Genomic DNA, 17,371 nt, shown 5'->3' with positions numbered 1-17,371 from the left:
CTAGGATGGCCCAGAGAAGCGGAGCTTCTACCTTGAACCCCCTTCCTGTGCCATCACCAAAGGCAGCTCAGCTCCGCCGTCAGAAAGCAAGTTGCAGCCAAGGCACCTTGAGGTGTTGTTCTTTCCTGCCGGCCATTTGGAGCCATGCTTCTGCTTGTTGTTGATGAAGGGGACCAGAACGCTGCCCTGTCTGATTAAGACTATTTAATATCACCGGTGCCTCGGGGCTCCTTCCTTACAGACACAGGTCAGCACCTTCTCCCCCGATGTCCTCGGTGACCAGTGACATGCACGCATGCTTTTCTGAAGACATCCGGCCGGTGTTCGGACAAGCCACCTCTTCACTGAGAGCAAAGCCGTGCGTTCTCAGCCCCGGGCTCCCACCAGGTGCACTCTCCCACTGGGGACGACGGTGTTCCCCTGCTGCTCTGACCCGCGTCTGCTGGGGACAACCTGGCACTTAGTTACTTTCAGGGAAATTTCAAATGTGCACTCTCCTACAAAGAGAGATGTTATATTTAAAATAAAGAAGAAAGGCGACTGCATTTGGCCATGTATAATGTGCACAAAAACCCTGAGTGCATGTTATACACGGCAGAGCACGGTGGTGGTTTGGGGACAGGTCCATTTTATGGAACCAAAGCAGTGGGCAGGCTGGTGGCCGAGCAGCTCAGTCCCCTTTGCCCTCCACCCTGTGTCTCAACAGAGTGGTCAGTCGTAAGAGTTCTTGCTCAGGTGGCCTCGTCGGGTGTTTGGTGCTGAACAAAGGGACACTCAGGCAGATGTTTCTGGTAGGACACAGGACATGTCATTTTTGCTCAATAAACACTTATTAAATGAATTAGTGAAAGTGAACAAATGAACTTCAAAAATTGTAGTAATTAAAGATAATTGCAAGTGGTGGCGAGAGAATCAGGCAAAAAAGAATAGGAATACTAATACTAATACTAATACTAATACTAATACTAATAAATGCTAATAATGAAGTGAGACCCAAAATGGCATTTGTTTCCCAAAGACCAAGCTGTCTGGCAGAGAATGACGTTAACGGGCTGTGCCCCTGAACCTGGCTATCTAGGGGGCTCGGTGGACGTGACGTAGGCAGGGCCGTCCCGCAGTCCCAGCGAGTCCACCGAGGGGCTTTGCGAATGGCAGCATGGCACAGAAACCTGCCTTTGGACTTGTGGGTGTGTCTGAGGTCTGTTGTGATCGATGCTGTGGACTCATGTGTTGCTGAAGGGGCAGAAATGTCATGTAGGTAAATGTGACCGTCCTCACAGGTCCCCATCTCAACTGTGTAGCAAACTCAAAATAAAGACAATATCACAATTTCCTCTTCAAATGTCAATTTTCCAATCAAATGTTATCTAATTCTTTCCTGCTTTAAAATAACCTGATGCTCCCTGGCTGGTGTAGTTCAGTGGACTGAGCACAGGCTGTGAACCAGAGGGTCGCCGGTTCTATTCCTAGTCAGGGTACAAGCCTGGGTTGAGGGCCAGGTCCCCAGTGGGGGCCACATGAGGGGCAACCACACATTGATATTTCTTTTCCTCTCTTTCTTTTCCCCTTCTCTTCTGTCTAAAAGTAAATAAAATCTTTAAAAAATGAAATAGCCTGATGTAAGGCACTTTGTAGTGTGTTCAAAATCTGCCTCCCTCCTGGGACAGTTGCGCCCCTCCTCCCTAAAACAGGGTCCGGATCTGCAGGGGCGCTTTGTGTGTTCTTGGGGCGGGGTGGGCAGAGGGGGGCTCCTTGGGTCCCCTTATGTGATGAGATGCAAAGAAAATAAGCATTAATTTAAACTAATTTTATGTATTTTAATGGTATGAAATGCTTTTTAATTTTTAATGAAGTATGCCTCATTATTTTGAAAATGTGATTTAGAATTTTATGATAAAGCAGTTTGCAGCTTTAATTTAGTCAATTTTTTTTAGTAGACTTCGTTTTTTTTAGAATGGTTCAGTTTACTGAACTCTGTATTGAACAATTCTATGGATTTAATGAAATACCCATAGTCCTATGGCCACCATTATGGTGTCATATAGAATGCATTCGCCACCCTCAAAATCCCCCCGTGTCCCACCTATTCATCCCTTTTTCCTCCCACCCCAAGCCCTGATCTCTCTCATCTCTGTATGTTCCCTTGTCCACAGTGTCTTATCATTGGAGCCATCCAAGTTGTGTCCTTTTCCCATGGGCTGCTTTCCCTAACAATATGCATGAAAGGTTTTCTATGTTGTGTGTGTGTGTGTGCGTGTGTGTGGCTTGATAGCTCATTTCTTTTTATTGATGAGTAATATTCAATTACATTTATCATATATATATATATATTCCTTTAACATTCTATCCGATTACCACCTATTGTTTATCCACTTACTTATTGAAAAACATCTTGGTTGCTTCCACGTTTTGGCCTTCTGAATTAGACGGCTCTAAACATGTGTGTAAAGTTTTTCTGTGGACTTCAGGTTCCAGCTCACGTGAGTAAATACCAAGGTGCACAGTTGCTGGATTGCATAGTAATTCCTGTGTTTAGTTCAAGAAGGTGCCAGGCCGTCTTCTGAAGTGGCGGCACCATCGTGCATTCCCGCCGGCAGCACGCACGCTCCTGTCCCACGTCCCCCCCAGCACGCACGCTGGCCGTGCTTCAGATGTTCGCCCTTCTGATAGGTTTGTGGTGGTATCTCGTTGTCGTTTTAGTGTGCAGTTCCCTAATGACATATAATGTGGGGCATCTTATCACACGCTTAATTGCCATCTGTGTGTCTTCTTGGATGAAGTGTGTTCAGATCTTTTTCCCGTTGTTTTTTTTTTTTAATTGGGTTGTTTGTTTTCTTATTGTTGAGCTCTAAGGATTCTCCGTATATTTTGGATGCAAGTTCTTTCTCAGGGATGTGTTTTGCAGATGTGCTGTCCCAGTCTGTGGCCCGCCTTTTGATTTTCTTCTGGTTTAGTTTTGATACTTGGTTTTCATGGCTGTGCTAGCTGGAAAGTCAGCCCCATGACAGTGCGAACGTAGATCTCTGTGGAGAACGTGCCCCGCTGACGCTGCTTCCCAAATTACATTTACGTTGAAAACCACACACCACCTATCAAAGATTTTGAAATGATTTGTTGAGTAAACTTTCATTTTTCCAAAATATTGCCTAAATGTACAAACTAATTAGAACATGTTGCATTCTTATATAGATTCAAGACCTGCTGAGGTGTATTTGAAAAACATTTAAATGGGTTTGAAAATAGCTGTGAAATGTTAAGATGTTTTATTTACTTCTCTGGAGCTCTAGCATGCAGCAGTCAGGTGCACTCATTTTAAGTGTTCAACGCAATGTGTGCGTGTGCGTGTGTGTGTGCGCGCGCGTGCACGCATGCCCACGGAAAACCAGCGTGGAGGTCTAGGTGAAGAACAGTCACGGCACTGGAATCTCCTCCAGCCACCTTGCTAGTCCGTGCCTGTACCCACTGCTAATCGGCATTCTGACGTCCGTCACCATCTATTAGTTTTGTCCTTGTGCTTCGTATAAACGAACCGAAATATATTGACTTTCCTGTCGGGCTACTTTCCTGGAATAATTTCTGTGAGAGTTAGCAGCACTGTTCTTTATATAACTTTTTTCTCTTTTCCTACTGATGGATGTTGGCTTGTTTTCAGCTTATGGCTGTTACGAATAAAACTGCTATTAACCTTTTGTCTGCCTTTCTGTGGACACATCCCCTCATTTGTTGTGTGCATGCAGAAACACACACACACGCACGAACATATGTACACCCGTGAGCGGAAATGCTGACTCACGCAGAAGGCATATTTTAATCAGTCTTATGGTAGATTTTGCAAAAACAGTTTCCTGAAAGTGTGGTGCTAATTTGTACACAATCTGGCAACGTAAGAGAATTCTGATTGGCTCTAGATACTTAGCCTGTAGCATCTCATATTTTTAGTAGGTAACCTTTTCATGGATGGATTGCCATTTGGATATCCTCTTTTGTGCTTACACATGTCTTTTATTCATTTCTAAAACTGCCTTGCTTGTGTTTTTCTTATTGATGTGTAAGTTTCTTTATGGCAGGTAGGATGTCTTGGTTGGATATGTGTATCGTAGATGTTTTCTTCAAATAAAAATTTAAATTTCTTTAATTCAAAAGGATGCCTTTAATACCCTTCAGTGGTAAACTTAATTAGCAGATGTTTTTAATTTAATGAAATCTAATTTATATTTTTTATGGTTAATGCTTTTTTGTACTTTGTTTAAGCAGTTTTTGCCTGTGTCAAAGTCATAAAGATATTCTCTTATGCTTTCTTCTGGAAGCTTTATCATTTACCTGTTGTATGTATATCTATAACTTCTTAAATTAACTTAAAAATTTTTTTAAAATTTTATTGATTATACCATTACAGTTGTTCTATTCCCCCCCTTCATTCCCCTCCACCCTGCACCCCCCATCCCCACCATTCCTCCCCTTTAGTTTATGACCATGTGTCTCAAGTTCTTTAGATTCTATATTTCCCATACTATTCTTGCCCCTCCATCTATTTTCTATCTACTGTCTATGCTACTTATTTTCTGTACCTTCTCCCCGCTTCTCCTTCTCCTACTCCCCTGTTGCTAACCCTCCATGAGATCGTCATTTCTATGTTTCCACTCCTGATCTAGCTGTCCTTTTAGTTTGCTTTTGTTTTAGGTGTGGTTGTTAATATCTGTGAGTTTGCTGTCCTTTCACTGTTCATCTTTGTTATCTTCTTTTTCTTAGGTAAGTCCCTTTAACATTTCATATAATAAGGGCTCGGTGATGATGAACTCCTTGACTTAAATTAACTTTTGCATATGTTGTGATAGCTCACCATATGGTCATAGCTCATTTTTATCTTCTTATTTAAAATCCTTTCCTCTTTGTCTAATCTTTCTTAAGGTATAGATTTGAGATTTTTAGGGAATAAATTTTCTTTCTAATTACAATGCATTCAGATTTCTAGCTAACATCTCATGACATATACATAGCAAGATTTGTTGTAACAGTAGTAGTTTTCATAATTTAAAATTTTTTAGCTGATTTCTCCTCAGTTTGGATTAGGCTGTTCTTGTTTTTAACATGTTAATGTGGCTGAGGAAAACTCTAGGGAGTAGAATTGCTCTGATTTTTGTTGTTGTTTGGTTGTATTTGTGTTATTACTGTTACCTTCGATTCCTTTATTATTTTCGGGAATCACTGTAAGGTACTTGCCTATTCCGTGACTCTAACTTAGGTAAAACTAAATAACGGGTGCATTTGTTTAACCAGACACATATGAACTGCGGTTAGATCCCAGGATGCTGAAGTTGCCCCCCCTCTCCGAGCTGTGCTCCGCCCCCTTTTCCTCTGGATCCCCAAGCTCCGTTTACTGTGCAGCAATGTGACATGTGGATCCACTGAAAAGGCCAGTTGTTGTTGTTTTGGTAAAAATTAACAAGTCAGGTTCAGATGTTTTGTTATCGCACCCCAGTGGATCACTTTGGAGACTTGCGGTCTAAAATAACAAAAGCACTGGCTCAAGTAACAGACAAAAGGAAAATGATTTATTAATGAAGGACTCAGGGTTGGAAGGCAAGAAAACTAATCTGAGAGGAAAAGTAAACAGAGGCGTTGATGATGCATTTATGGAAATATGAAGAAAAATCTTAGAAGACTTCAAAGGGCAGGCAAGCAAGAAAGAGCAAATGCAGCCCCGACAGCTACAAGGAAAACAGGGACCACAACCCAGGATTTCTGTGAAGCCCCCACTGCTTGGCTCCAAACTCAGAAAAAATATATGGCTTACTTGAACTATAAAAAAAAAAAAGAAAAAAAGAAAAAGAGTGTTGCCGAATCCTTGTCGGCTTTCACTCTCGCTCTCCCAGGATGCTGTTTCCACACCTAGGAAACCCATCTCGCCGTCCTCTCCGAGCCTGCTCGGATCTCGGGAACGATGGCCCCCAGGGCCCAGTGATAGCTGGGAGGGCGCACTCGGCAGCCTGCAGCCCCTGCTCTCTGGCTTCTCTTTCTCTGCACGGCAGGCCCGATGTTTTCTTCCCTGGCTTTCTCCCTCCACACTCACTGCCACACCAGAAAATTCCTTCAAATCCCCTCCCAGTCCAGCAGGGTAGGATGAAGGAGCTCTTATGTAGACTGATAAGAAATGTGAATGTGCCTTGTAATTTCCTGTTAAGATGATTGCGTTACCTCATGTACAATTGCAGGCATTTCTAGTTAGGTCTTCTTGCTATATGGACAATTAAAATAACAGGACAGAAAATACATTTGACAAAACATAACACATTTATAACTTTGAAACTGTTGGCTTAGATTGGAAGGGAATTACCTTAGTTGGACGAAGAATACCTTCAAAAGAACTCAACTGAGTGTCACATTAGTATTGGAATAGTGAGGATTTCAGCCCGAGATGACAACGACGTCTATCACCACTGCTTCTTTAGACATCACACTGGAGGTCCGTGCAACAAGGTGAGAGGGGAGACAGGTGTGAGGATCGGAGGGGAGGCAGTAGAACTGCCATTATTTTATCTGACGTGAATGTGAACCTAGAAAACTCACCAGAATCCATCAAGTCTTGCTACCAGTTACAAGGTCCATATAAAATCAATTGATAAGATCAATTATAAAAAATCAATCATGTTTCTACCAACCATACACACAAACTTTAAGGATGATTACATTTATAGTTGCACCTCAACATTTAAGTAACTCAGAGTAAATCTAACGGACAAAATGTGCGTAAACCGAAAACTTAAAACTCCGAGTGGCAAGTGCAGGGATGTACACAGCGCAGTGTGTGTGAAGACAAAAGTGGAATCACGCACACGCCCCTGCACTTTCGAATGTGGAACTGCGTAGTGGCATGGGCACTCAGCGGGGGATGCTCCACAGCCGTGAGCCTGGTGAACTACAGACAGCTACCGTTAGCACCGTCAGGGTGCAGGTCATGAACGTTACTCCTGAGTTCAGTTATACAAACCGCAAAGCCAGGCCAGGCCGCCCATCGTTGATGTTAGAAGTCAGTGGTCGTGACCCTGGGGGAGGGGTGATGTCTGGAGGGAGCACAAGAGGATTCTGGGTGCTGGTGATTTTCTTTCTCAAGCCACAGGCTGTTTACATGGGTGTGTTCAGTTTGGGAATATTTACCCAGCCGTGCACTTAGAATATTTATTATTTTTTGTGTATCTACTACACATTAGCAAAAGATTTCTCTAAAATGTCGAATATCGATAGTATATGCAGATAGTATGTAAGTATTCGGTGTATGTGTGCCTCAGATTCAGTACGTCAGTCTGGTTCATCATTTCTCACTGCCACATGGTAACTCTCTGACCTTGTACGCCCAGCCAGGGTACGTGTGTGTAAAGTGAGTGTACTGTCACTATTGTTGAGTTGTATCGAGAATTAATATGGCCCATAGATGCCTTTGAGAAAATGCTCATTTCCTTCTCTTTGATGGACATGTGTACATTTGTGTGTAAAAATTATATACATGTGTACATGCGTACATATGAAATACACAGGGTCCTGCACAAATAATGCCCTCTTTTATTATAAAATCTTTTATTACAAAATCATAAGCATGTAATTCTGTTATATAACAATATCACATGCAAGCACACCACATGACATTGTAGGTGGAATGTTCAAGTCAAAACTATAAATTATCATACCCGTGTTGTTACCCTGCCGACCACACCCCAGCAGGCGTTCCTCCCTCTGTGTGTGTGTGTCTACACACGTAGGCACATCTTTGATAAAATGCAACAACTCAGTGAGTTTTATATTAAAACTCATGACGAGATTCAAAATGATCTCTCTACCAATGAAATGTTACCTCTAAGTATATTTACAGTTTACACTTATGACCTAAGTATAACTATATGTTTAAGTAGCTATGTTCAAATATAGAGCATAATATATTGAATTTTTTTTCTTTTTACAGTGAGATTGTGGCCATGTATTTTCCCCCTCTAAAAGCTTTCACGTAGAATAAAACATGTCATTAGTTACATTTAGGTTGTTCGAGATGATAGGTTGGGATCTCATAATGATTTTTCTCTTTTTTTCAGCTTGTCAGATTTAATCAGTAGGTAATCAGACATTGATGGCAAATGAAATTCCAGGTAACGCTCTATGCTTCCTTATTTGCATACGTCAGTCTGAAGACCCGAGCCGTTATATAGTCCAAAATAAGAGAAATGGCTTGTATTTTCATTCACTGTTAATTCACACACTCATTTATTTGTTTGCCGAGCACTCACTCCAGATGAGAGAGGCGGTAAACCATCCGTGTCGAATGTGTGTCAGATGAAACACGCGACACGGACAGTAAGGCGGTCGGGCCTGTGGCAGAGGGTCGGGTGGAGGGCGCTAGGGGAGGCCTCTCCTTGAAGGCGGCATGTAAGCAAAGAGGGGAGGGCCGAAAGCGAGTCACACCAATTCGAAGGGGCCGAGCGTGTTCCTCCTGGAGTCCCCAGTCTTCATTTGGAAGCCAGTGATCCGAGACGAGAACACTGACAACGTCTCTGCGGCTGTGCTGTGTCTTCCGGTGTGTGGTTGTGTTTGCGTTGTTTTTCGATGTTTGGACTCAACCCCAAGGCCCTTTCCTGTTGCCGAAATCCAAAGCCCCGATTCAAACAATGGTTCCAAGTGAAGGTTCTGGGACTCAGCGTTTCTGGTCCCGGCTCCTCTTTCAGAGTCTTGTTTGCTTTTGAAATGTATTTGCTTCATGAGTAAGATTCAGACTTTTTAAGGACAGTGTTGTTTTATGTCATTGTAGAATATTCCAGTTTCTTCTTTCTTTAAAAGACCAGAGATACCAAATGACTGATAAAGCATATATACTGATCAGACATATATATTTTAAATTAAATACAACGTGAACAGGAAACATTAGTATTTAGGTTAATTTTTAAGACAAACTCAGTATTTTTAATATTTTTCAATATTCTAACCCAAATAAACACCGCTGTCCCCCACCCAAAAAAACCCCAGGTGTCCTGTGGCGTTAGCGGGAGTTTTCCTCAGAGTTTTAGAGTGGGCGGGGCCTTGAGAGCTCCTTCTAATCTGGTGCCTTCATGTCGGCTGGGGGTCGGGAGGAAGGTGGGAGCCCTGGAAAACCAGAGCAGACAGCGGTGACCCCTGGACTCCAGAACCAACGCCCTCTTCCCTTCCCTGGGTCACTCTGAATGGGGGCAGAAGAGCTGATGCCGTGCTGATTTCACAAGTGATCTCCGAAATGTCTTATGTGTGTTTCGTTAACAACTAAGTTCAGATCCCGTTTTTATTTGCCTTCTTGCTGTCCATCGCGGTGCCCTGACGTGTCCACCAAAGTCTAGATCCTGTTCATGGATCAGAGGACTTGGTGTAGCAAAGACACCTGCAGTCTCCCTAATTGGTTTATGACCTGGATGCAATGAAAATATGTGTGTGTTGTGTGTTATTGAGTTGGCTCCACTCCTGGGGACCCTACAAATGAGTGATGAAGCCCAGTGTCCTGTCCCCAACCCCCGGCTCGGCTCCTGCAGACTCATGCCTACGGCGTCTCTTACGAAGCCCGCCCACCTCCTGTCTGGTCTCCCTCTTTTCCTGCTCTCTCCTCCCCACCCCCGCCCTTCCCACAGCATCACTGTCTTTCCCGAAGAACCCTGCCTCCTCGTGACGTGCCCAGCGCAGGGCAGCTTCGGTTCTGTCATTTCTGCCTCCAGCGGTGTCTCTGGCTGAACTTGCTCTGGGCCCTCTCGTGGGTCCTCCTGGCTGCCCCGGGTGTCCGGACAACTCTCCTCCAGCGCCACCCCTCACACCAGCCCATTCCCCTGTCATCCTGCCCTGCCGACCAGCTTTCCCACCCATACACATAATTAGGAATGCGAGTGCATGCATGCTCTAAGCCCTGGTCTCCAATGACACTTCTTTGCTCTTGACCATCTCTCCTGACTCTCCACTGCTGCCCTTGGGGTCTCAGCCGGCTCTCGCTTTCTCGGCTGCAGTCTCCACTTGAACTGCGGACTGCACCTAGGTCAGCAACATCTTCCACGGTTTCGTCGTCATCCTCGTCTTTGTTAAAGTTGCATATTTCTCCTCTAGTCATGATTTTTTATATTAAATGTAGCTCTCCTTAGGCAGTTTCTTCTTCTGCTATCGTCAGAAGTCATTTCTGATCATCACTGTTTTCTGCCAGGAAGGTAGTGTCATCTGCACATCTTTTTTTAATTGAATTTATCAGAGTGATGTCTAATAAAGTTACATAGGTTTCAGGCGTACAATTCTGTAATGCATCCTCTGTATGTTGTATCGTGTGTTCACCACCTCAAGTCAAGTCCCCTTCCATCACCATTTGTCCCCCCACCCCACTTCCCCTCTGGTGACCCCGTGCATCTTAAGTTGGATCCCACCCACCAGTTTTCACCGCTCCTCTCTGCGTTCACTCCACTTTTTCATACAATGTGTTCTGTGTGCAGGCGACACAAATGAGGAATAAAACGTGCCCTTGTGCAATGTCTTTCTCTTCAGGAAACTGTTCTCTGTCCTCACTGAGTCCTGAAGGTGGTTTCCTGTTCAAGTTACGGGCCACCTCCCAGGACCATCCAGGGCTGAGGCACGCCCTTCTCTCGGAGGAGCCTGTGCTTTTCCGTGGTCCACGCAGTCACAGGCTTTACTGTATCCTGTGAAACTCAGGCTGACCTTCTTCTGAAGTTCTTTGGAGCAGTGCCCAGGGAGTGTTCACCGTCAGATCTCCAGTGCCTCTTCCCATTCCAAACCCATCTCAGACATCCGGCATTTCTTGCCCCGCGTACGGTAGAAGTCTTTGCTGCATTGCTGTGAGCATCTCTTTGCTCCTAGTTACTGCCCTCCTTGGCATCTTTTTTCCTGGAGGTCAGGTGCGTGTGAAATGTTTTTAGTCTGTAGGCCGCTGTCGATAGACTAAGAAGTATAGCAAGTTATAACTTATTACCAAATAAGTAACTATCAGGGTTTTGGTTTTTGTTTTTGAAAATAAGTAGGTTATCTGATTCTAAGATTGGTACCAAAGAAGAAAGGCCATATATAATTGAAGTCTGCTGTTAAAATGGCAGCGTTTTGGTTCAGATTTTCAGATATTGATCAAATAAGCCCACAGGACAGAAAAGTTGCTCAGAAATAGAGCCCCACTGTTCTGTGACAGACACGGAGTTCCAGACCCCTGGGGAGGTGATGCAGAAGTCAGTAAGTGGTCCTGAGTCACTATTCCTCAGTGCGGGAAGGAGAGAAATGGGACCGCTCCTGTGTGCCATCCACCAGAACCAAGCCCAGGGGTTTTATATGTTTAAATGTAAAAGGCTAAGCTTCAAAACTTAGAAGAAAAAGTAGGATAACATCTTGCTGCTTTTCAGATAAGTAAAAATTTATTAAACTTTAGTCACAAGAGAAAACATTGAGTAGTTTGAGCACCTCACATTTTAAAATCTCTGCGTCACAGTGACGGCTTGCCTGGCACATCCTGTCCTCAGCGCCCTACACACAGGACAGAAGCTGCCACTTTCCAGGAAATATCAGTTACAGGTGGTGCCTCAGGCTTTGCAAATGTTTGCTTCAGACCCTCCTGTTCAGTGGAGCCAACTCCTGGCTGCTCAGGACACCAGAGGGGAAGGTGGATAATGAATGGGGAGGGGGCGTTCAAGGCTGGATCACAGACAAGACATCCTTCTTTTCACTTCTACAGGACACCCCTATCCTCTTGTTTTCTATATGTATTGGGGTTCTTCATGTTTTCTAGCAAAAGAATGATCGATAAGATAACTTTGAGAACCTATGTTCTGTGCCCAGGGAAGGGCATGTGAAGAGTTCCTTTTCATTGAACCCGGTATTTGCTACCAAATTCGATAAGACAGACTCATGAGATTTAGGGCAGAGTGTTGCTGGGCCAGAGTTCCCATTTCAGCTTTGGTCTCTATAGATCTGTCTTTTCGGGACATTTCTTGTAAATGGGATCATACAATACATTGTCTTCTGCAGCTGGTGGAAGTCTTTTGAAAGTTTAGTATATAGCATAGTCTTGAAAAGAAGAACCTCTTTAATGGTTGTCTGTTTTCTGTTTCACTGGTATTTTATTTTATTTTTTAAAAGATTTTTATTTATCTTTAGAGGGGAAGGGAAGGAGAGAGGGAGAGAAATATCAATGTGTGGTTGCCTCTCGTGCGTCCCCTGCTGGGAACTGGCCGGAAACTGAGGCATGTGCCCTGACTGGGAATCAAACCTGGATCTCTTGGTTCACAGGCCCACATTCAATCCACTGAGCTACACCAGCCAGGGCTTCACTGGTGTTTTTTTATTAATTCCTTCTATTTATTTGGGGCTTAATTGGTGTTTTTTCCCCCATGTATAGAATTGATTTTAAAGCTTTGTACTTTTTCAGCATTTAGAACTGGAGGTGTCTTTCTAAGTGCTGTTACATTTTTATTATCATTTGGACATATTTTTAGATTTCCCCTGTGATTTCTTCTTTAACCCATGGTTGTGTTAGAAATGTATTGTTTAATATCCATACATTAGGGGCTTTCTAGACACGTGATTGATTTCTAACCTTTTTCCAGTTGTGTTGGAAAAACACATCGTGTAAGAGTTCGGTGTTTTTGAAGTTCATCGAGACTTACTGTTTTGGCCCGGCACCTGGTCTGTCTGGGAGGTTCCAAGTGTCCCGGTAAAGAATGCACGCTCTGCAGTTGTCGGAATGTGGTGTCTGTAAAGATCGATGCCCTCTAGGTGATCGGGAGCGCTGTGCAGATGTTTGTAGCTGGTTTTCTATACATTGATCTTTGGCGTGTGTCTCCATCACCAAAAAAGAGGTGTTTAGAATCTGTAGCTGTGGCAGGACTTCCCTGTTTTTGTTTAGTTGTATTGGTTTTTGCTCTGTGTGTGTGGAATCTCTGTTCAGTGCTCTTACACTTATGATTATGTGTTTCTGATAAATTGATTCTTCCATCCTTATGGAATGTCCCTTTTTATCTCTGCTGTAGTACAGGAAGTTTGGTTTTCAGAAGTCAGGCTATTCACATTCCTGGGTACAGTCTTATTTATCATCTTCCCACTGAGGGTTTGCCGAGCTCCTGGAATTTGTAAATATGTGTTTTGTTTTGTTTTATCAAATATGAACTATTATGTCTTCGGATATTTCCCCCTACTTTCTCTTTTTCCCCTAGAACCCCAGTTATTATCTGTAGTTATATATTTATATTCAAGTATAATATGCGCAGACATATGTGTGTATATAGGCACATGTATGCATGTGTGTTGTATGTATTAGTTTTTTTGATATGGTTTCCTTTTTTTTTTTAAGTTAATCTTGATATTTTTCTCTTACTTCCTATTGGGGAGTTTCTACAGATCTGCCTTCCAGTTTCATGACCTTTTTAAAACAATAATCTCTAGTCTGCTCTTCATCCCAGCCAATGAATATTTCATTTCAGATCACGTACTTTTTAGTTGCAGAATTTCCATTTGGTGTGTTTTTATTTTCTAAGGCATTCTGACCTGTTAGTTCATTATGACCATATTTTAAAATGTTTTCCACATATTTTTTAGCTGCTTTAAAACCATGGGTTATGCCCTATTTCTCTCTCTCCCTCTTTTCCCTTCTCTCTAAAAATAAATACAATCTTTAAAAAAACCTGGGCCACTTTGGTGTCTCTGTTAAAAGTATTTTTCTTGCTTATGGTTACACTTCCTGATTCTTTGCAGAATAACCCCTATTTATTGCACGGTGGCGATTCTGGAGACTACACTGTGAACCTTAATTCTGCTGTCTTCCACGTTGAATTATTTTCTGTCTATCACTTAGTTTACTGGTGGTTTAGCTTTGTTCTTTTAAATCCTAGTTTTATTTTGTGTTACCCTGGGTCTGTTAATACGGTGCGGCTTTTCTGGTTCCAGTTGAAATCTCAGAATGTTTGCAAGGCTTCTCTCGGAAGCCTCTTGTCTCCCAGCTCAAGTTGGAACCTCTTGTCTCCCAGCTCTGTACGATTCTCGGGCTCTTCGTTCAGCTCACATACAACGTCCAGGGGCCCGTCTCCATCACGCCTCCTGGACTCTCATCCAGTGAACATCACAGTGCTTGACCGAAGACGTCAGCGTACCGCTGCGCCCATTTCTGAAGCTCCCTTCCCGAGAGCTCCGCTGTCTTCACTGCTCACTGGTGGACTCTGGCTGCCTCAGCGAGCCCTCGCCTGTCTCCTGCGCCCCTCAGTGGGTGAGGCTGCCGGGCTCTGCTCGGGCCCCACCACCCTGGGCCTCATCTGGAAAGTTCATCCAGACGGAATGCCAGGTGACGACAGGGCTCGCTCGTGCACCTTCCCTCTCTCGGGAATCAGTCCTGTGCTGTTGGTTGTGTGATACCTGCGGACGGTCACGTCGTAGACTTTGTCTTGGTTTAACATTGTTTATGGTCCACGGACGAGTTTGGTACCAGTGTGACATTGTGACCGGATGTCAGAGTCCTCTCTCTCTCTGTTTTGTTTTTTTTTTGAGGTTTACTTATTATTAGCAACTCTTCATTTAGTCAATCACCGTTTGTATTTCTGTTTCTTTGAAAACAGATCTGTTCATTTCCTTTGACCATTTTTCTCCTATGTTTTCAGCCTGTTCTTGTAGATTTGTCGGTTTTCTCTACAAGTAAGTGAAATTGACCCTTGTGACATTATGCAAATATTTTCCACTTTGTTGACTTTTGATTTTGTTAATGTAGTTTACTACAGAAATTATGAAACTTTAATTATTATTTATAGGGTTTTTTTTGCTTCTGAGTTTTGTATTGGGAATACTTTCTCAACTCTAGATTTTAAAAATTCTTATTACTTTTATGGATAGTCGTTTGATTATTAAATCATTGATCTACCTGGAATTTCCTTGGTTTTAAGTTGCAAGAGTAGGGTTTATTATTTAGGACTACGTGGTATGACCAACATCGTTACGTGAAGGTTCCATCCTTTCTCTGTTAGTAGGAAATGCCACTGTATTAAATTTCTCTATGCTTTTATGTAGATTTCAGGCCTCTTCCTTTTCCCCTTTCATTTTATTTACTTACATGCTAGTGCCAAACTCTTCATTTTCTGGCATCGTTGTGTGCATTTTTGATTGGGATAGTTCCGTCCCTAGTTACTTTACCATTTTCAGGGGTTTTGTTGCTATTTTACTTTTTGATCTTTTCCATGGTAACTTTGTAATCAGTTTGTCTAGTTTCCAAAACACATTGACTACTTATTGTGATTATTTTGAATTTATAGATTAATGTCAGAAGAATCAGCACATGTAGGACCTGGAGCTGTTCTAGGAAAATGCACAGTGTGACCCTCCATTGGTCTGTCTGGTTCTGTGTCTCTTGATAATGTTTGAAGTGTTTCTTCCTGTCGACCTTGCAGAATACTTGTTTTATTTATTCTTAGGTACCTCATCGTCTTTTGTTTGTATGAAAAATGGCACCTTGTGTTTTATTCCATCCTCCAGGTGACTATTAGTCTTATGCATGGAATGTTTTGCTTTTTGCAACTAATTCTAATCTGTGGTATTTATAACCTTCCCCTAAACACTGTCCCCTTCCTCTGTCAGCCTTGCTCACTGTGATTCGCACAGACATTTATTGAGCCCTGGTGGGTGTCAGCCGCTGAGAAGGGCGCTGGGCAGAATGAATCACAAGATTTAGTCCATACCTTCAAGTTCAGTAGTCTTATGGTCTCTCTTATTTCAATTCAGTTTTTATTAGGTCATTCAGAGTATTTACTGCATACCTGCTATATTCCAAACACCAGGACAGACATGGCAGGACTCACTAGGAGCACCCCGGTCAATTCAAATGCAGGTACTCAATATTTCTAAGATGTGCTTTTCATTCCAATATAGTTCCTCTCCTTGAGGAGCTTGCTGTCAGTTGGGGAGAAGCATTTTATGTGGAAGTATAAGTAGCCACACAAGATGATATTGCATCGTTGGCCGGCACATGCAGAAGCTCTTAAAGGAGAGAGTGGCGAGTGAACATGTGTGCTGTGAGTGAAGTGGAGGCTGTCAGTATGATGGGGCACCGAGGCCACCCTAGCTCGGAGGGAACACAGCATGGAGCTGGCGGAGAGCAACGAGGGCGCAGAGGGCTGAGCATCCCGGCTCTGCGTAGCGGGTGTGGCAGGAGCCAGAGGAAGGAGGGCCTTCAATGCCGGGCTGGGCTGGCTTGGTCAGGTGTGATGGCGGCTGCCCCGGCTCTCCGGGCAGTGGAGGGACGTGGCGTCAGTGGTGCTGGGCAAGATTAGGCCACCTTGTTTGTGGGGCAGAGACTGGAGGCAGAGAGAACAGACCGGAGGCTAAACCAGTCCTTTCAGATACGTGGTGTTACAAGTCCGAGCTTGAACTGGAAAGGAACTGGCCTCGCACTCAGAGGTGCGACAGAAGGGGCACAGCCAGGGCTGAGTGACAGGCACTTGGTTGAGAGGGAGCAGTGGCCTCGCTACCAGTTTCAAATCTCAGGGATTAGGAAAGACTCTTCATGCCTTTGGCTTCTTCTTGGAGAGGTCAGCCCGGCAGTCCTGTTCTCTGAATCAGGTTCGTGAGTTTAGTCGGGAGAGTGAAAGGGTTCGTATGTGAGAAAGCCCCAGTCGTGCCCTGTGTGTGTTAACACTGACACTGTGCTTTAGGTTGTGTAACTGTTACTAGAATCTAGTAACTAGAGTCTTGCTCTCCAGTATTGGTGGGAAGTGACCTCTGCTTGTTCTCATTTGTATGATTTTTTTTATTTCCACACACTCTCAGGTATAATTTGCATTTATGGACTTTGTAACGATGACCAACTGTGAGTTTCTAGAACGAGTCCTCATTGGTTCACACTCAGCCCATGCGTCATGAGCACCTGCTGTGACGAGGGTCCGTGCTGGGCCTAGGGGAGCTGGGAGCCACCAAACCGGTGCGTCTCCTGCCCTGGTGCAGCTGATGGTCTGGTTAGTGGGTAGGATGGGCGTCCGCCGGGGAAGCACGTGCACCCGTCTGCGGGGTGGAGGGGAGAGAGCTCCAGGAACTGAGAGGTGGGCGGGGACTGAACCCCGGAGAGTGGAGTGTCCTGCACCCTGAGAGAGGGCAGCCTTTCCCAAAGGTCACACGTGTCAGGAGCCATCAGGAAGTCAAGTGCAGGGTGGTAAAGTGTGAGTATTATGCTCTTCTGTTTTAACCACATTTCCTCGTTTATTTTCCTGCCTGCTTCATTTTTTGCATCCATATTTAAGTGAGCATTTACCAATCCCCTCGTAGCTGGAATTGATTTCCAATGTGACTTCCCATTTTTCCAGGCTCTGATATGTAAACGCTGCACATCGAAATCCTCCTGACTGGTATTTATTTTCTCCACCAG

General features: G+C 43.9%; 1 protein-coding gene across 7 annotated transcripts in view; it reads left to right on the top strand.

Moving 5' to 3' along the window:
* The window catches only part of ULK4 (unc-51 like kinase 4), a 316,223-nt gene that overhangs the window by 183,988 nt on the left and 114,864 nt on the right, over nucleotides 1–17,371 (top strand). The window lies entirely within an intron of this gene.

This window comes from Artibeus jamaicensis, unplaced genomic scaffold (genome assembly GCF_021234435.1).
Source record: "Artibeus jamaicensis isolate MK-2021 breed Jamaican fruit bat unplaced genomic scaffold, CSHL_Jam_final contig_519, whole genome shotgun sequence".
In the NCBI taxonomy this organism is placed as follows: Eukaryota; Metazoa; Chordata; class Mammalia; order Chiroptera; family Phyllostomidae; genus Artibeus; species Artibeus jamaicensis.
This window is presented reverse-complemented; position numbering and strand designations above follow the sequence as displayed.